Source organism: Coregonus lavaretus (assembly GCF_964263955.1).
Source record: "Coregonus lavaretus genome assembly, chromosome: 32".
NCBI lineage: Eukaryota > Metazoa > Chordata > Actinopteri > Salmoniformes > Salmonidae > Coregonus > Coregonus lavaretus.
The window spans coordinates 16,679,500-16,701,192 of NC_140019.1; the positions used below are offsets into that span (position 1 = coordinate 16,679,500).

Here is a 21,693-nt window from a genome sequence, read left to right on the forward strand (position 1 = left end):
AGCTAATTTCCTGCAATTCTACCCATTTTGCAATGGCATATGCCATGTTAATGATATGACTGAGAGATACTAACAAAATCAATGGGGGCCCCCTGGAGGTCACAGCCACACCATCATCCCAGACACCCTGGTCCCACTTCAATTCGCATACCGCTGGAACAGATCAACAGATGACGCTATCTCGATTGCACTCCATATTGCCCTCTCTATTGCACACCCACCTGGACAAGAAGAACACCTATGTGAGAATGCTGTTCATTGACTAAAGCTCAGCGTTCAACACCATAGTGCCCTCCAAGCTAAATTACTAAGCTAAGGACACTGGGACTGAACACCTCCCTCTGCAACTGGATCCTGGACTTCCTGACGGGCCGCCCCCAGGTGGTGAGGGTAGGCAACAACACATCCACCACACTGACCTTCTTCACGGGGGCCCCTCAGGGATGCGTGCTTAGTCCCCTCCTGTACTCCCTGTTCACCCACGAATGCATGGCCGCGCACGACTCCAACACCATCATTAAGTTTGCCGATGACACAACGGTGGTAGGCCTGATCACAGACGACGATGAGACAGCCTATAGGGAGGAGGTCAGAGACCTGGCAGTGTGGTGCCAGGACAACAACCTCTCCCTCAGCGTCAGCAAGACAAAGGAGCTGATCGTGGACTACAGGAAACGGAGGGCCAAGCATGCCCCCATTCACATCGACAGGGCTGTAGTGGAGCGGGTCGAGAGCTTCAACATCCTCGGTGTCCACAACACTAAGGATCTAACATGGTCCAAACACATCAACACAGTCATGAAGAGGACACCACAATGCCTCTTCCACCTCAGGAGGCTGATAAGATTTGGTGTGGGCCCTCAGATCCTCAAAAAGTTATACAGCTGCACCATTGAGAGCATCTTGACTGGATGCATCACTGCTTGGTATGGCAACTGCTTGGCATCACCGCAAGGTGCTACAGAGGATAGTGCATACATCACTGGGGCCAAACTCCCTGCCGTCCAGGACCTCTATTCCAAGCGGTGTCAGAGGAAGGCCCTAAAAATTGTCAAAGACTCCAGCCACCCAAGTCATAGACTGTTCGCTCTGCTACCGCATGGCAAGCGGTACCGATGCACCAAGTCTGGAACCAACAGGACCCTGGACAGCTTCTACCGCCAAGCCATAAAACTGCTAAATAGTTAGTCCGGGTAGCTATTGGTTAACTATTTAACTATCTGCATTGACCCTTTTTGCACTAACTTTTTTTGACTAATCACATACGCTGCTGCTACTGTTTATTATCTGTCACTTTATTCCTAGTTATATGTACATATCTACCTCAATTACCTCGTAAACCTGCACATCGACTCGGTACTGTTACCCCGTGTATATAGCCACGTTATCGTTAGTTATTTTGTATCTATTATTAGTTTTATTATTATGTGTTATTACTTTTCTATTATTTCTCTATTTTCTTTCTCTCTGCATTGTTGGGAATGGCCCGTAAGTAAGCATTTCACTTTTAGTCTACAATTGTTGTTTACGAAGCATGTGACAAATACATTTGTATTTGACACACACACACATTCACTGACTCCCAACCCAAACAGAGAGAGACAGAGGGAAAGGGAGCGGTAATGGTTAAGTAGGAAGTGGTTTGTTGTCAATGCTGACACATGATCATACACGCTCTGACTCAGTAACTATGAGGGAAAGTGGGGGAAAGGGTTAACTCTGAGAGAGCACACACACACACACAGCGGTGTGTTTTTTACATTTGGTAAGAGACATTAAAGGGGCCGCCACCAGTGGTCAACAAAGACCACTTTGTGCCAGTGTGTGTTTGTGCATGTGTTTGACCCTGTGTGGGCTGTGTGCGCCCCACGTGTGTGAATCATTCTAGGGGCATGTATTATAAGCGGGTATGAACGAGGCTCCCCCTTCACAACTATGCCATTTCTACTCTCACGCTCTCTCCCACAACACACACTCACACAGTCTCAACATTTCTCTCTGTATACCTCTGTATGGATGAGTAGATTGATGATGTAACTGGTGAGTGTTTCCCAATGGTTAGTCTGACCAGTGGCATTTTGTTGTTATTTATGTATAATGTTCCATTCTCTAAGGCTCCCTGTAGCGGTCTGTATTATGTTCCATTCCCTCAGGCTCCCTGTAGCAGTCTGTATTATGTTCCATTCCCTCAGGCTCCCTGTAGCGGTCTGGGAAAGCCCTGTCCAGATGAGTGGCAGTCTGTGACCTAATAGAAGAGTTATGGCCTACAGAGGAGTTGACATGTAAGTCCTCTTGTTAAGAACTTTTATTTGCTCTGTGAGGCAACGATCTCTCTCTCTGTTTTTCTCTCTCCATACACACAGATGCTCGTTCCTAAGTACAAATCTGACCCCCCCCCACCCCCCCTCTCTCTCTCTGTGTCTGTCAGTCTCTCGCTCTGTCACTCTTTCGATCTCTTCCCCATATGACCCTTTGAATCCCTTTCTTTTTCAGTCCATCTATCCGAATGTTAACCAGCCTGTCAGTCATTCTGTCCGTCTGTCCGTCCGACTACATTTTCACCACAGGTTTATCCATGTCTTTCTCTCATTATCATCACCCTTTAACTCGAATTATCTCCCTCTTTTCATGTCTATCTTCAGTTCTCTTTCTCTTTCCATCTCTCTGTTTTGCTCACCTGCAGCACATAAAAATTCCTATTTTATTTATCCACAGAATTGTTGAGTCACCCAGGGATTTACTGCATTCCTCCTCTCTCTCTGCACAGCTACATAGCATTGACTTGTTTTTATCTCCCCTCTCTCTCTCGCGCTCTCATCCTGTCTTTACATACATTTATTCTCTCACACTCTTGAATCTACCTCCCACCTCCTGTCTCTCTCCTCCACCCCACCTCTCCCTGGCCCATCCCTTCCTTTTACCTCATGGCCCACACCTGCCCCACCCTCTCCCCGCTCTGGGCCATTGCCATGCAATGGAACGTTCTGCCTCCACTAACTTAGCTGGAGGGTGCTGGGTTGGGCTGAACCTCTTAACCGCTAGGCAGGGGTTGCCCGAGGGCTTGGGATGAGCTTGATTTATGAGTTAATCAATTCGTCCTCTGTGTGAGCGTGTAACCACTGAGGTGTGTGTTCTATTATCTGGCTGTTTTGTGTCTGTTGACTCGGCTACCTAGGAAAACACAGCCTGCTGTTGCTATATGTGTTAGACCTTATAAACATGTTTTCAAAAGAGATTAGGAGGGTGGTTTTGGATTCAATTCGTAGGATGTTTGGCGTGTGTGCGAGAACAGAACCAGATGAGAGGGCTGTTTGATGATCATCTAATAAGTCTGACATGAATGTTGGCAGCCCATCAGATGAATACAAGACAAAGCAGGAGACAGATACAGCAAGAAATAGAATAGCTTTGTATTTTTGGGCCAACCTATTGTCAGGTAAATACAACATGACGGAATCTGACTTGGACTCCAGATTTGTTTAGTTCTGTTTACGAGTAATTATTTTCAAAAGTGCTCTCATAAAGTGTTATGATTCACATTCTGTCAGAGAGCGTTTGTTCTGTGGCCTTAAAAGGAGTTCTGGTAGTAGGGGAAGTTAATGGAGCATTTAGCATGTTGGTGCATCACGGTCAATGGTCCATGTTGACGTGTAACGGTTTGTTAAAGTATTTATGGCTGGTTAGGAGCAGCTGGAATTATGTTGGATCGAACGGCGCAGGTAGAAAATCAACAAATAATACCCTACCATAAAATCGATTTAGTCCTACCACAGGCCAACAGCCTGAATGGACAAGACACCACCACTCAACACACCCTGTAACTCTGTGTTGGCAGAGGTATTCGGGTGTACGTGACTTGCCGTCAATCTCAATTTTCTGCGACTTACGTTCCATCCCTGCAGTACAGTTGATAACCATTGCTATAAACAAAACAAAAAATCAAATCATACTGAGGCATTTATCACTTGTTGGCCTATCCCCCTGTACTGGTACTGATCTACTACTCACCACTCCTCTCAGGATCCCTCCCCCTTGATCCATCTTCCGCTACTTTCTTCACTGCCTCAGCATGCACCAACTTCTGCACTACTATAACACTGAACCTCAACCTGGCTCTCTCGCACTGGATATTTCTGATCCCCAGCCCCATGGGCACCCCTAAAATTAACACATACCACTACTTTCCCCAATGCTACACATTCCTTTGTCTCATGCCCTTCTGCACACACCTAGGAACCTCCCTCCTACACTCTGCTGCCACATGCCAATAAGCTTGACACCTGTAACAACGCAAGTTATTAGGCACAATAGCTTGTACAGGATAACATACAGTATATCCTAACGTCACTTTGTCACTGCGTTCCAATATATAGGTCTGTGGCCATATATGGAGTTCCTGCGCTAAGGCTGCGGTTCAATACTGAAGACAAGCCCATATATGGAAGTTCCTGTTGTGGGTTAGGCGTGTCATCTGAAGATTAAGCTCTCCTGCCAAAACTGCTTTATAAACTACATGACCTAGAGAGAGACACATACACATACTGGTCAAGAGCAATCACACAGACATATTCTTTCTTGCTCACACAAAACTATTTCCACGAACCATGAAAGCAAACCAAATATTTTGCCAATCTAACAGTGGAAAATACATACAGGGCATATCTTTCAATGGTCCATTCAAAACCCAATGGTGATACGATGCTATTTATTCATTTTATCCCTTTTGGTTTTTGCAACACAAACACATTTAGACAGGCCTAGACCAAAACAAAGTCAATCCCAAGTATGTGTCTGTCTGCCCAGATATAAATGGACAGGCCTGGACTTTGATATTGTAATGAGAAGTTATTCTCGTTAAATACAGTGTGTGGTAATGGCTAGTTGGTGTTAAAAGGAAGTAATGGTCTGTGACAGGGTTGATTCCTCAACAAAGGTTTTAGGAGGTGAGTGATTTGCGCAACGACCAAACATGATTGGCACTTTCTACAATCACATCAAAGTGGTGACTGCTGTTACTGGTTTCCTTCTACATTTCTGGACCAAACATGCAGTTTGAAGAATAGGACACAAAAAAATATAATTGATGTCAATAACGTTTATTAGAGGCACAAACACAATCACTTGATTTTTCCTCTACTGTTGGTTTACAGTAAGATCCTATTGGCTGAAGCACTTACAGTAACTAAGACTTACACCACATTCATAATAATTTATCTTTTGACTATGTTTCACTATCAATGACAGAATCAGAGTGACAGAGAGCTATAGATCATTTTCAGTGAGTGTCCATTGTCACTGGTCTTTACATTAAGAATCTCCTCTCTCTCTGACTATGTGGTCAAAGGCCAGGGTTCAACCAATCACAGCCTTCTGAACCACAGACATGAGGTCATACAGGCGAGTTGAGGAAAGGAGGAGAGAGGGAGAGAGAAGCACTAGAACATTGTAGGAACAAGATGTTTGAAAGGGATGGAAAGGAGAAAGGTGACTGTGAAGAAGAGAAGGATGTGAAAATGACAAATTAAAAGAGTGGATGGGACTTAAGAGGGAAGACAGAGGCTAAGGTTGGAGAGGACACAGGAAAGAGAGAGAACCCAGCTAGCACATTTGGTTCCATGGAAGTTGTGGGAACATACGTTTTTGGTTTCCCATTGGTTCTGGGAACAAAGCCATAATTTTCCTGACCAGTAAAACGGAATGTTGTATTAACGTTCTGAGAACAGAAATGATAAGTTATTTGAAGGCAATCAAATAACGTTCTGAGAACATGTTTCAATAAGCAAGCATTTCGCTACACCCACAATAACATCTGCTAAATATGTGACCAATAAAATTTGATTCGATTTGAATAAGACTGCTAGCTTAACTGTTTTGAACTCCAAGCACAGAAATTCATTTGCTTAGGCATTAATCATGCAAAAACATGTATTTTTTTATTCAAACCTATGATCTTCTGTTTTCTATCCATGGAATTAGTCCACTGCGCCACCAGGATGGAGCTAGCATGCCATGTTTTTTTTTTTACTCATACAAAGCTGTCCATTTTAGTCTATTCAAACAGACCCCATTTCGTGGCCACATACCTCAACACACTTAACAAGATAGAGGATAGAGAGAGTTTTGTTGATGCTGAGAATGGAATGTATTTGTTTTTAAATAACATTCTCAGAACGTTCTCTGAACGTTACAAAAGTTTTCTTGTGGTTTTTATGGAAAGTTTTCTTAAAGACACACCTCAGAGGAAGTTGCCGCACCTAATTCGAGTAATTCCTGTCCTAGAGCAGAAATTCTCGTTTAGCTTCCAGCTCAAAGGCTGCTAAAAAATATTCAGGAATTGAGGGTGGGAACTCTCTGATGATTCCCATGTGTAGCAGAGAAATAACAACAAATAGCACAATGACTGACAGCCGACAGTGTAACTAGCTAGCATGCTAATCTTAGCTAGCTAATGAAAGATATGTGACCACCATTTCAGTTAAGACAGGTGAAAATAACTATTTCAGAAAAAGACTACCAGCCTATCTGTCAAGAGACGAGTCTCAGCTAAACCGTGCCTATACGACCTGTTGACATGTTGAGGGTTAACGATTGTCTGACTCTTGCCGTTTGATAATTCCAGTGAAACCGTGTCGGATTCCAGACAGCATTAATATTTGGACATGCTCACAGACCTTATCAAATAGCTATATTCTTTGTTCTCTCTGTTATCCTTTCAGCAGGCTAGCTAGCTATGTAAATTGCGGCCACAAATCCGCCATATAAATAGAAAGAATGTAATCTCCGCTAATATGGATAGCCAAACTATTGAAGCAATGGGCTCGTTTTGCATGGCCCGCTGCCCCAGGTGGGTGAAGATTTTTGAAATGTGATTTCTACTGTTGTGGGCGTTTTAATGTTCTCAGAACAATTTGAGAACATTACTTTAAATACAACCATGAGGAAACCTGTAGGAAACGTTATGCTAAAGTACTGAAATTCTCACAGAAGAATGTTGTTTCTTAACGCTTTCTGAACTATTTAAGAACATTTCCAATGTCAAACCAGTTGGAGAACGCTCCTAGAACATCACCAAAATTCAAATGAAATGTAAATATGTTAAAACTTTTAGGAAACATTCTGTTAAAGTAATGAAATACCACAAAAATAATGTTTTTTTGTCAAGTTCCTTAAATGTGCTGAGAATGTACCAAAGCCGAGTAAATGTCCTGCACCATTCCCAGAAAGTTGTGCGATGGTTGTATGCAAATTAACCACGCTCTCACCAAGCTCTACGAAACAAATGGTTCTAAGAATGTTATGTGCTAGCTGGGAAAGTCCTATCCATGTTTAGCCAGGGGCACTATTTTCTCTCACACACTGCCTTTTGCTAACCTAAACCTGGCCTCAAAGTTTTATGAAAGCATGCTTTTAAACTCACTGTATGATCTTATCAAGCAGCTCTACCCTGCTAAGCAGCCTGGTCTCATAGACTAGATGTAATATAGTAAATGTAAATCCGGGATGGTCAAATTAGTATGATATGTTACGTTTTGTATGGTTACATAAGACAGATGGTTACTTAAGGCAAAAACAAAAGTAGGGTGGGTGGGCGTAGAAAGCGAAAGTCTAGCAACACAAAGTTTGCGAGTTCGAATTTAATTACAGACAACTTTAGCATTTTAGCTAATTAACAACTTTTCAACTACATACTACTTTTGAGATACTTTGCAACTACTTAACATGTTAGCTAACCCTTCCCCTAACCTTGACCATTTTAGCTAACCCTTCTCTTAACTCTAACCTTAACCCTTTTAGCTAACCCTTCCCATAACCCTAACCCTTTAACCAAATTTGTAACATATACTACGAATTGTAATTCGTAACATATCATACGAAATGGATGATGGACATCCACAAATTATTACATACCATACAAAACCTAACATATCATACTGAATGGAGTGTCTCGGAGTTACGTACAGAATAATACCAAATGCTCTGAGACCAGGTTGCGCTAAGCACTGCCTAAGCTTCTTCACCCTCACCCACCTCCATTTGTTATCACTTCTAATCTCCCTCTTCCTCTCTATGTTCCCCACAGCCCCTCTCTCTTCCTTCATCTCTCCCCCACATTTTCCTTCACCCTTTTTCACTTCCCTCCCTGGCTTTCCGTCTCCCTTCCCCACTCCCCCTTCTCTCTTCCCCATCCCCCTTTAATTTACTTGTTTGCTGTACCTCCTCTCTATCTCTCCCCTCCTACTTCTCTCATTCCTTCCCCTCTTCATGCTCCCTCTCTCTCCGCCATTTCCCTCTCACATCCGTCTCCCTCCCCCTCTCTCTCTCTCCCCATCTTCCCCTCCTCGCTTCTTCCCCTGTATGATTTACTCAGTCTGCTTGGAGGCACTCATTACCCACCTCACATTGGTTCATCTTAGCCATAAAAGGCAGAAACTGAACAAGAGCAGTATAGAGGACAGCACTTAAGGCCGGAGACAACAACCTCTCCACCATTCTTTCACTTTTCCATCCCTCCACCCCCCACCAACTCCTCCTTTTGTTTTGTCTTTCACTCTCATCCCTCCGTCCACAGTTAATGTTACGTTAACCCTTCCTATGTTCCCTTGCTATATGCTCTCTCCCTCTATCCCTTGCTCTCTCTCTTTTCTGCTGTCTTTCTTTTTATCCCAGGCTCATCCATCATCTGCTGTTGCCGGCGGTAACTGGCTGTCGGGTAATTATCTCATATTTATGCAAATATTCTTGTCCCATATTGGTTCCCTAAACCCATCTAAAGCCTGTTCTCAGGGGTTGATGTCATAATTCAACCCAGAGTAAGAATTATGGATGGCCCACAGGCACAGCAGCTGTACTTGATGTTCTCATCTTTGAGAGTAGTAATGTTCAATGAAGTGTCAAGAAGAGAGTGTGTTGAATGTGCTAATTGAGGATCTTTGGCTACTGAGCAGTTGCTAACCTAACACAGAGGTCATGGTTAGACCTATATATTGAGCTGTTTCCCCAAATGGTGAGTTGGAACGTACAGGTTGTGACAAAAAACCTTGTCTGACAAAGTTCTAAGAACCACTGTTCTGTATTATCCTCTGCTGCTTCCCAGTGGTCACAATGGTCACAGCAGGCACATATCTCTCCTCTGTGTACTGTGCAGTATACTAGATGCTGTATGGTCTACTCATTTCTCCACCTGTGTGTAGTTTACAGTTAATAGGAAATTTGACTTATGTTTTTTCATGATGGAATCAAGGGATGAGAGTTTAGCGAGGTATCGTGCGACTCCTGCTACTCTCTGACAACTCAGAGCCTCTCCACATAATGGAAATTAAGACCACATTTTGTGTGTGTGTGTGTGTGTGTGTGTGTGTGTGTGTGTGTGTGCGTGTGTGTGCACGCTCATTGCTGATTGCTGTCTGGACCTTATTAAGTAGAAAACAGATTTAATAATGATAATGAGGTCTAATAGGAAGGAATTTCCCTGACTTTGTCAAACTGCAGCCGCATCACAGAACTGGTTTTAAGCAGGGTTGGGGTCAATTAGAAACACACACAAACTATGATTTTTTTGTGAACATAGGAAAGAGACTTTCTGATGGAGCAGCCAAAGATGGTGGATAAATGAAGATAGTTCACTCCGGCTGTTTACCATTGAAAAAAAAAAGTAAGTTCTGGTCTACTTAAGTGGGTGTGTCCCATAGACACAAATTCAATAGCAGCTGGGTCTGATCTACTTAGTTCATTGACTTTCATTGAACCAGAAAAAAAAATGGAAAAAATTGCGAGTGGGATGTCTCGCTACCTCTTCCATCTCTTAAGCAGCTATGGTTGCGTTTAGACAGGCAGCCCAATTCTGATATTTATTTCACTAATTGGTCTTTTGACCAATCTGATCAGCTCTGAACAATATCTAATGTGATTGGTCAAAAGACCAATTAGTGGAAGAAATATCAGAATTGGCTGCCTGTGTAAACCACTGAGGTATAATATCTTCAGCTGTGAGTGATGAAAAAACAATCTGCCTCAACTACAATTATTTGAATTATCTAATGGATGTTTTGTGCACAAAGGTGATGACTAAAGTGTCTTATTAGGAATTTTCAAATCTGATTTCTCCATGTAGCCGTGTATACAAATTGTCTTTCTGGGCCGGGCATCAGTTAAACAGCAATACCAAAGCAAAAATTTAGGACTAGTCAAAGTCGTACTTCTAGACCAGAACCCTGGCCCCTTGGCGTAAACGCAGCCTAAATGACCTGGCCGACCGAATACAGAACGAGACCTCTGACCTCTCACCTGTGGAGCTAAGACAGCTTGAGTTATGGTTGCCTTTAACCACAGATCTAGGATCAGATTACCCTAATGATTACTGTTACATCGGTAAATAAAATATTTTCCCAACACTTTTCCTGGCTGCCACTGCTCTTGCTCAACCAAAAATGTTCTCTGTGTCATCACAACTTTCAGAGATATTTAAACAAAATGATTTTGTGGTAAGTTTATCAAATGTTTTGAAATTTGGAAAAAGTTGTAGATATATTCCAATGAAGTTAGATCTATAGTTACCATGGTAGGCCTCTTTTCTAAAAACAACATTTCATGAAATAACTAAAAAAGTGTGAACTGTAGCCATTTATTTTATTCGGCTAAGCATGACCTTCATCCACATTTCAATTTTTTTTCCAAACGTTGCTTTTTTGTGTCAGCAATTAGACATTGTTCTTAGGGGGGGCTAGTTATCCCCTAGTACCCTAACACGTTAAGCCTCCAGAATAAAGGCTTTATAACTTGTTATAAGCATGTGTCACAGGTATTTGTATTGATTATGGATCCCCATTAGCTGCTGCCAAGGCAGCATCTAGTCTTCCTGGGGTCCAGCAAAATTGAGGCAGTTATATACAATTTTAAAAACATTCCGATACATTTCATAACAGATTTCACAACACATTAAGCGTTTGCCCTCAGGCCACTCCTCTACAGGTGTGACTAATGCCCCTTGATTACTGTGTACGCTTCAGCCCACATTCTCTCATTGATTGATGGATTGAGTAATTGGCCCCTTTACAACCTTAGATTAATTTGTTTGTGGCCACGCAGGAGCTCTTTTGGAAGCGTTGGTTTTGCTAAGAGAAATATTACGTTGATGGAATGATGACTGAAGTTGTGTAATGCTTTCCCTCCACTGAAACCTGCTTTGGTTTGATTGAACTGTTACTTATTTTTGTTTTGTCCTCCATTTTGTTTGCGAAGCTAAAGCTAGCTTTCTTTATGGAAGTGGACATTTTGAGAGAAATAAATGAACTTGTGAACCCTTACCTGCCTCTGACTTTCATGGATTACCACTCAAAGAACCTGTGTGGCCTATCTTATGAGTTATTCAGACCTCCCTTTGGTCTTGGGTGGTGTAGTCGGATCTATGGTACTGAACTGAGTTTAGTCACAGCCCCTCTCCACCAGGGTGTGACATACACTATATATACAAAAGGATGTGGACACCCCTTCAAATTAGTGGATTCGGCTATTTCAGCCACACCTGTTGCTGACAGGTGTTTAAAATCATAGACAAAACATTGGCAGTAGAATGGCCTTACTGAAGAGGTCAGTGACTTTCAACGTGGCATCCTATGATAGGATGCCACCTTTTCAACAAGTCAGTTCGTAAAATTTCTGCTCTTCTAGAGCTGCCCCTGTCAACTGTAAGTGTTGTTATTATGAAGTGGAAACGTCTAGGAGCAACAATGGCAAAGTGGTAGGCCACACAAGCTCACAGAACGGGACCGCTGAAGCGTATAGCGTGTAAGAATTGTCTGTCCTCGGTTGCAGTCCTCACTATCGAGTTCCAAACTGCCTCTGGAAGCAACGTCAGCACAATAACTGTTCGTCGGGAGCATCATGAAATGGGTTTCCATGACCGAGCAGCTGCACACAAGCCTAAGATCCCCATGCGCAATGCCAAGCGTCAGCTGGAGTGGTGTAAAGCTCGCCGCCATTGGACTTTGGAGCAGTGGAAATGTGTTCTCTGGAGTGATGACTCACGCTTCACCATCTAGCAGTCCGACGGACAAATCTGGGGTTGGCGGATGCCAGGAGAACGCTATCTGCCCGAATGCATAGTGCCAACTGTAAAGTTTGGTGGAGGAGGAACAATGGTCTGGGATTGTTTTTCATGGTTCGGGCTAGCCCCCTTAGATCCAGTGAAGGGAAATCTTAATGCTACAGCATACAATGGCATTGTAGACGATTCTGTGCTTCCGACTTTGTGGCAAGAGTTTAGGGAAGGCCCTTTCCTGTTTCAGCATGACAATGCCCCCGTGCACAAAGCGAGGTCTATACAGAAATGGTTTGTCGAGATTGGTGTGGAAGAACTTGACCTTCCTGCACAGAGCCCGGACCTCAACCCCATCGAACACCTTTGGGATTAATTGGAACGGCGACTGCAAGCCAGGCCTAATCGCCTGACCTCACTAATGGTCCTGTGGCTAAATGGAAGCAAGTCCCCACAGCAATGTTCCAACATCTAGTGGAAAGACTTCCAAGAAGAGTGGAGGCTGTTATAGCAGCAAAGGGGGGACCAACTCCATATTAATGCCCATGATTTTGGAATGAGATGTTCGACGAGCAGGTGTCCACATACTTTTGGTCATGTAGTGTATGTGTAAGGTGGGGGATTTAACAATATATATATTTATTTAGGTCCTCAGGACTAAACTAAAACTGAATTGAAGAGCAGCTTATATACTGTAAGATAATAAGAACATTAACATGATTAAAAGGAAAAACGCATTAATAAAAACATTTGAATGTGAACATCTACCCCATCTAGTGTCCGTTTAAAAGCCTAACTAATGATGGAAATGAGCTTTTCCTGGCGCCTGTTTGAAGTGCTTGTCACCATGACGTTTGACATTTAAAAAAACTTGTCTGAGCAGCATAGGCTATATATTTGCATATAGCAAGCCTTGCAGAGTTGTCTTATTGAGATACAAATATCATTTTGGTGCATAGTGGGATACACACACACACAAAGTCGGATTTATAAATAGATGTTGTAAAATAAATATACAGTACCAGTCAAAGGTTTGGACACACTTACTCATTCCAGGGGTTTTCTTTATTTTTACTATTTTCTACATTGTAGTACCATTACGACTGGTCTGCCGACGTAATCGTCTGATGTGGTTTCAACAGGCTTCCCGTTGCGACGACCACAAAGTTCCATCTGCTGGCCCCGGCCCGCTAGCATGTGCAATAAACAGCCGTGCCTCCTGCTCGCCTGTGGTTTAGCAGCCTACGATCTGCTCCCGGACTTACTTAGTGCTGTTCACTGGACCTTATGATCACTCAGCTACACAGCTAATGCTAACTAGAGACCCAAGTTAACTAGAGACCCAAGTTCAGCTCAACCACCCTAAGAGAGCTTCTTTGTTCCACCCCCCATACACGCGGAGACCGGCTCAATCGGAACCTCCAATGATGCTATCTCTTTCATAGTTACCCAATGCTTAGGTGTACCTCCACTGTACTCATATCCTTCCATATCCTTGTCTGTACATAATGCCCTGAATCAATTCTACAATGCCCAGAATTCTGCCCCTCTTCTCTGTACCCAATGCACTAGAAGACCAGTTCTTAAAGCCTTTAGCCGTATCCTTATTCTATTCCTCCTCTGTTCCTCTGGTGATGTAGAGGTTAACCCAGGCCCTGTAGCCCCCAGTATCACTTCTACCCCCCAGGCGCTATCATTTGTTGACTTCTGTAACCGTAAAAGCCTTGGTTGCTTGCATGTTAACATCAGAAGTCTCCTCCCCAAGTTTGAGTTATTCACTGCGTTAGCACACTCTGCCAACCCTGATGTTCTAGCAGTGTCTGAATCTTGGCTTAGGAAGGCCACCAAAAATTCAGAAATTTCCATTCCGAACTAAAACATTTTCCGTCTAGATAGAACTGCCAAAGGGGGCGGAGTTGCAATCTACTCTAGAGCTCTATCATACTATCCAGGTCTGTGCCCAAACAGTTTGAGCTTCTACTTCTAAAAATCCACCTTTCCAGAAATAAGTCTCTCAATGTTGCCGCTTGCTACAGACCCCCCTCAGCCACCAGTTGTGCCCTGGACGCCATATGTGAATTGTTTGCCCCCCATCTATACTCAGAGTTCGTACTGCTTGGTGACCTAAACTGGGATATGCTTAACACCCGGGCCGTCCTACAATCTAAACTAGATGCCCTCAATCTCACACAAATCATAAAGGAACCTACCAGGTACAACCCTAAATCCGTAAAACATGGGCACCCTCATAGATATCATCCTGACTAATTTACCCTCTAAATACACCTCCGCTGTCTTCAACCAGGATCTCAGCGATCACTGCCTCCTTGCCTGCGTCCGCAATGGGTCCGCGGTCAAACGACCACACCTCATCACTGTCAAACGCTCCCTAAAACACTTCAGCGAGCAGGCCTTTCTAATTGACCTGGCCCGGGTATCCTGGATGGATATTGACCTCATTCCGTCAGTAGAGGATGCCTGGATGTTCTTCAAAAGTGCTTTCCTCTCCATCTTAAATAAGTATGCCCCATTCATAAAATTCAGAACTGAAAACAGATATAGCCCCTGGTTCACCCCAGACTTGACTGCCCTTGACCAGCACAAAAACATCCTGTGGCGTACTGCATTAGCATCAAACAGCCCCCACGATATGCAACTTTTTCAGGGAAGTCAGGAACCAATATACACAAGCAGTTAGGAAAGCAAAGGCTAGCTTTCTCAAAAATAAATTTGCATCCTGTAGCACTAACTCCAAAAAGTTTTGGGACACTGTAAAATCCATGGAGAATAAGAGCACCTCCTCCCAGCTACCCACTGCACTGAGGCTAGGAAACACTGTCACCACCAATAAATCTACGATAATCGAGAATTTAAATAAGCATTTTGCTACGGCTGGCCATGCTTTCCACCTGGCTACCCCTACCCCGGCCACCAGCTCTGCACCCTCCGCTGCAACTTGCCCATGCCCCCCCGCTTCTCCTTCACCCAAATTCAGATAGCAGATGTCCTGAAAGAGCTGATAAATCTGGACCCCTAAAAAATCAGCTGGGCTAGACAATCTGGACCCTTTCTTTCTAAAATTAGCCGCCGAAATTGTCGCAACCCCTATTACTAGCCTGTTCAACCTCTCTTTCGTATCGTCTGAGATCCCCAGAGATTGGAAAGATGCCGCGGTCATCCCCCTCTTCGAAGGGGATGACACTCTAGATCCAAACTGTTACAGACCTATATTGCCTTTCGAAAGTATTTGAAAGCTAAGTACCTTCTCCGCTATGCAATCTGGTTTCCGAGCTGGTCATGGGTGCACCTCAGCCATGCTCATGGTCCTAAACGATATAATAACCGCGATCGATAAAAGACAGTACTGTGCAGCCGTCTTCATCGACCTGGCCAAGGCTTTTGGCTTTTGACTCTGTCAATCACCGCTTTCTTATTGGCAAACTAAATAGCCTTGGTTTCTCAAATGACTGCCTCGCCTGGTTCACCAACTACTTCTCAGATAGAGTTCAATGTGTCAAATCGGAGGGCCTGTTGTCTGGACCTCTGGCAGTCTCTATGGGGGTGCCACAGGGTTCAATTCTCGGGCCGACTCTTTTCTCTGTGTACATCAATGATGTCGCTCTTGCTGCTGGTGTCTCTCAGATCCACCTCTACGCAGACGACACCATTTTGTATACATCTGGCCCTTCATTGGACACTGTGTTAACAAACCTCCAAATGAGCTTCAATGCCATACAACACTCCATCCGTGGCCTCCAACTGCTCTTAAACGCTAGTAAAACTAAATGCATGCTCTTCAATCGAACGCTGCTTGCACCCGCCCTCCCAGAATCACTACTCTCGGCGGGTCTGACTTAGAATATGTGGACAACTACAAATACCTAGGTGTCTGGTTAGACCGTAAACTCTCCTTCCAGACTCACATTAAGCATCTCCAATCCAAAGTTAAATCTAGAATTGGCTTCCTATTTAGCAACAAAGCCTCCTTCACTCATTCTGCTAAACATGCCCTCGTAAAACTGACTATCCTACCGATCCTTGACTTCGGCGATGTCATTTACAAAATAGCTTCCAACCCACTGGCTCCAGGTCATCTATAAATCACTTCTAGGCAAATCCCCGCCTTATCTTAGATCATTGGTCACCATAGCAACACCCACCCGTAGTATGCGTTCCAGCAGGTATTTCTCACTGGTCATCCCCAAAGCCAACACCTCCTTTGGCCGCCATTCCTTTCAGTTCTCTGCTGCAATGACTGGAACGAACTGCAAAAATCTCTGAAGCTGGAGACACTTATCTTATCACTTTCAGTATGTTTATAGAGAAGGACATTCAACAAGCACAGCACTTACACAAATGACTGATGATTGGCTGCGAGGAATTGATGATAAAAAATATTGTGGGGGCTGTTTTAATAGACTTCAGTGCAGCTTTTGGCATTATCAATCATAGTCTGCTGCTGGAAAGAAACGTTTGTGTTATGGCTTTACAATGGATAAAGAGTTACCTGTCTAACAGAACACAGAGGGTGTTCTTTAATGGAAGCCTATCCATTAAAGAACAGGTAGAATCAGGAATTCCCCAGGGCAGCTGTCTAGGCCCCTTACTTTTATCAATCTTTACTAATGACATGCCACTGGCTTTGAGTAAAGCCAGTGTGTCTATGTATGCGGATAACTCAACACTATACACGTCAGCTACTACAGCGACTGAAATGACTGCAACGCTTAACAAAGAGCTGCAGTTAGTTTCAGAATAGGTAGCAAGGAATAGGTTTGTCCTAAATATTTCAAAAACTAAAAGCATTGTATTTGGGACAAATCATTCACTAAACCCTAAACCTCAACTAAATATTGTAATGAATAATGTGGAAATTGAGCAAGTTGAGGTGACTAAACTGCTTGGAGTAACCCTGGACTGTAAACTGTGATGGTCAAAACATGTTGATACAACAGTAGCTAAGATGGGGAGATGTATGTCCATAATAAAGCGCTGCTCTGCCTTCTTAATAGCACTATCAACAAGGCAGGTCCTACAGGCCCTAGTTTTGTCGCACCTGGACTACTGTTCAGTCGTGTGGTCAGGTGCCACAAAGAGGGACTTAGGAAAATTGCAATTGGCTCAGAACAGCTGGCCCTTAGATGTACACAGAGAGCTATCATTTCATTTTAGTCATTTAGCAGACACTCTTATCCAGAGCGACTTACAGGAGCAATTAGGGTTAAGTGCCTTGCTCAAGGGCACATTGACAGATTTTTCACCTAGTTGGCTCGGGGATTAGAACCAGCGACCTTTCGGTTACTGGCACAACACTCTTAACCACTAAGCTACCTGCCGCCCCGAGCTAACATTAATAATATGCATGTCAATTTCTCCTGGCTCAAAGTGGAGGAGAGATTGACTTCATCACCACTTGTATTTGTGAGAGGTATTGACATGTTGAATGCACTGAGCTGTCTGTTTGAACTACTGCCACACAGCTCAGACACCCATGCATACCCCACAAGACATGCCACTTCATTTCATTATGTTTCGCAGTGAAAAAAAAAGTTATCATGGGCACACAAATCCCAAATAATGTAGGCCTATACCATTGCAAAATCTAATGCTTCTAACTGAAAGAGTCAACCATAGGACTACTGTCATTAACATGTTGGAAGGATTGGATGCACATTGCTGTCTAGCTGTAGGCATAGCCACGGGAAATAGGGGTGCTGAGGGTGCTGCAGCACCCCCTGAAAAAACATTACTAGTCCTGTATTAGTGGAGCTCAGCTGAAGCCGCCACGTAGAAATAAATGGTTTAAACCATGACAGAGAGGTGGGGGTGTTTGTTTCATTGGAAGCTTTTATTTTCATATTTACCACTGCATTTTAAACAAATAGGAGAATTGTTAAATTACCATTAGACATAGGTAATGGTTGTCAAAGTTGTCAAAGTTGGACTTTTGTTGAGTTTTAGAGGAGCTAACTTCTCATTCAGGGGAGCTGAGCCCCCCTGGCTCCCCCATAATTTGCACCATGTTTGCAGATACAGTATATACACTGACAGAGATAATATATAAATAAAACAACATAAATCAAAAGAAAGGAACCACTGGGTTAGACAACCACATACCCATAAGAGAGGATTTGGTGTAAACCATGCATGTAAAATAGTTTTCTTTGCCGTTGTAAGAGCAGCAAGGAGAAACCTACAGTGAGTAAAAAGTCTGATTTATTAATAAATTACTATTTTGTCACTTTCATGTATTCATTAAATTAGAACAAGTATTACAAACAATACAATTAACCTTTTCACAGAAGTTCCAATTGTCATGACCATGGCCTGTGTATTCATTTCGCCTGTTTAGCATAGCTCTGCTCCATTCTGCCCCCTTGTGGAGCTCTTTTTTAGTGATTTTTTTCAATGCAACCTATTATTTTTATAGCAGTGTTAGCTTTTATGCTACTTCATTGTAATATTGTTTTATAGCTATATCCTGATATTGTATTTTAATTACTAATAATCCCTCTTTATTCTGTACTTTCAGAAACCACACACACAAACAGTATTGAACATTATTTGCCAACATCATAACTGGAACTGGACATCTTTCTTGCTGAAGATTGAGGCCAGCTTTTGTATGGTAGCAACATACTGTTTGAATATACACTCATTTTGTCACGCCCTGGCTCTGGGGACTCTTAAATGTTGAGCCAGGGTGTGTATATTTCGTGTTGTGTTTATTTCTATGTTTAGTTTCTAGATCGTTTAGATCTATGTTGGCCAGGGTGGTTCCCAATCAGAGGCAGCTGTAGCTCGTTGTCTCTGATTGGGGACCATACTTAGGCTGCCTGTTGGCACCAGTCAGTTGTGGGATCTTGTTCCGTGTGAGGTATGTTATTTTGTCTACCTTGGACTTCACGGTTCGTTTGTTGTTTTGTCGTGTGTTCAGTACGTAAATAAATATGAATACATATCACGCTGCGCCTTGGTCCTTCTCGTTAATGAACAATCGTGACACATTTAGAGTTTTACTGGAGGAAAGAACGGCAAGAAACGACATAGGCCTATATGTAATGGTTGCATATTTTATTAAGTATTGATAGTGGTTGAACAACAAAAAATTAAAATAAAGGCAGCTCTCTGCCCACCCCTAAAGGCATAGTATCATGGCAGGTTACCAGTCAAGTCAGCCAGTCAGTCAGTCAGTAATTGCTGCAGATGTGCTCAATATGGCTTGAGCGTACGGTACTTCCCAAAGCATGGCGCAACACACAGGGGTGTATCACAAGCTAAACACATGTACTCTGTCAACCTCCTCTGCTTCCTTCTCCTGGTGCTGGACAGGCAGACTTTGCAGTGCCTCCGTGTGCGACTGCCTTGAGCCGCAGTTTGAGGGACTTCGGAGAGAAAACGCTGAGCAGTGAGGCGTAGGGGATTGTCTGCAGCAGGACGTCCCCCAGTGGATGGGCACCGAGGGGTCTGGTACTCCTCCAGCAGCTCTCTCATAAGGTTCTCTCGGTACATTTGGTAGGTCATCACCTCACCTGTGAGGGAGAGGATGAGGGAGTGGAGAGGACGATGGGGGAGTGGGTAGGTGGGTGACATATTTTCAATATAATTGCATAATGGAACTGTATGTCCAATTTAAAAAAAAAGACTTGATCCGTAATTATCTCACCTGTTAGCTGGCGGTGAACTATGTGGCCATTGAGGACAGCAGTATCGATCAGATGGAAAAATATCTTCTTGTAACACTTGCTAGTTTTTCGAGTGCATTCCACAAAGTTGTTTATCATGTCCGCCATATCCACTGCCCCCATTTTGGGGTTATAGTCAAGCACACAGTCTGATTTGATCTTTCTCTCTCCCGTCAGGTGGTCCACCTTCCCTGTAGCCAACAAGGACATGGATGTCTCGTTTGTCATGCCACTTTTCTGCCAGCTGTTGACCGTTCTCCTTTAACTTCCTCCCTCTGCATATTCCTGCTTCTGAAGGGAGGAAGAGTGTGGGACTGCTGTACCAATTGTCTACATACAAAGTAAAGCCCTTTCCGAGATGAGGAGCCAGCATGGTCATCATCACAGACCCGGACCCCCCAAGCCCCTCATAATGTTGGATGTCAGTGGTGGACCCTGTGTAGACTATAATGTCCTGGACAAATCCTGTCTTCATGTCACACATAACAAAGAACTTGACCCCAAACCTGTGCCTTTCGGAGGGAATATATTGACAGAACGCCAGCCTACTCTTCCATAACATCAGGGACTAACTAACTAACGCAGCAGGTTCGGTTAATTAATGTAGCAGGTTACGAGAATGAGTTTAAGGTTAGGAAAACGGATAGGCTTAGTTATAACGCTACAGTTAGCAACAACTGTAGTCCCCGATGTGACCACTAGACAAAGCTGTTTTATTTTGTGTAATATTTTATTATATTTTTCCAAATATAAATGAACACAGACAAAAGACAACAGACAGACACACACATACTGTACATCAACGACATCACCCCTGCCCAGACCCACATGCTCCCACAGCCTTCATCTCCAGCGCCTGCAAGACTCTATTCCACATGACCTCAAACTGTGCCACTCTGCCCTGCTCTGTCGCTCACACCCTTTCAATATTTGATTCTTCCACTGTCCCCTTGGTTTTCAGTTTTTAAGCAAATGTTTTATTTGTATTTTTTTTTTAAATAATTGACGACAAAAGTACAGTCCAACCCATTGGGTATCTCACCGCACCCTCATATGCCATGTCTTGAAATATGCAGATAGATGGGCTAAAAGTAAATTTACAGTACCAGTCAAAAGTTTGGACACACCTACTCATTCCAGGGTTTTTCTTTATTTTTACTATTTTTCACGTTGTAGAGTAATAGTGAAGACATCAAAACTATGAAATAACACATATGGAATCACGTAGTAACCAAAAAAGTGTTAAACAAATCAAAATATATTTTATATTTGAGATTCTTCAAAGTAGCCACCCTTTGCCTTGATGACAGCTTTGCACACTATTGGCATTCTCTCAACCAGATTCATGAGGTAGTCACCTGGAATGCATTTCAATTAACAGGTGTGCCTTGTTAAAAGTTAATTTGTGGAATTTATTTCCTTCTTAATGCGTTTGAGCCAATCAGTTGTGTTGTGACAAGAAGATAGCCCTATTTGGTAAAAGACCAAGTCCATATTATGGCAAGAACAGCTCAAATAAGCAAAGAGAAACGACAGTCAATCATTACTTTAAGACATGAAGGTCAGTCAATACGGAACATTTCAAGAACTTTGAAAGTTTCTTTAAGTGCAGTCTTAAAAACCATCAAGCGCAATGATGAAACTGTCTCTCATTAGGACCACCACAGGAAAGGAAGACCCAGAGTTACCTCTGCTGCAGAGGATAAGTTCATTAGATTTACCAGCCTCAGAAATTGAGTTCAAGTAACAGACACATCTCAACATCAACTGTTCAGAGGAGACGGCATGAATCAGGCCTTCATGGTTGAATTGCTGCAAAGAAAACACTACTAAAGGACACCAATAAGAAGAAGAGACTTGCTTGGGCCAAGAAACACGAGCAATGGACATTAGACCGGTGGAAATCTGTCCTTTGGTCTGGAGTCCAAATTGGAGATGTTTGGATCCAACCACTGTGTCTTTGTGAGACGCAGT

General features: G+C 43.2%; 1 long non-coding RNA gene across 2 annotated transcripts; it reads left to right on the forward strand.

The window, feature by feature from the left end:
* Positions 1–1,948: 1,948 nt before the first annotated feature.
* Positions 1,949–20,864, forward strand: LOC311107291. 2 transcript variants are annotated; one of them, XR_014610408.1, is made up of 6 exons: positions 1,949–2,040; positions 2,193–2,282; positions 8,668–8,710; positions 9,569–9,652; positions 19,554–19,616; positions 19,897–20,864. It is a non-coding gene; the product is annotated as an uncharacterized lncRNA (long non-coding RNA). The 2 variants fall into 2 exon arrangements; XR_014610409.1 differs by lacking the exons at positions 19,554–19,616; positions 19,897–20,864 and adding an exon at positions 18,567–19,003.
* Positions 20,865–21,693: the final 829 nt, after the last annotated feature.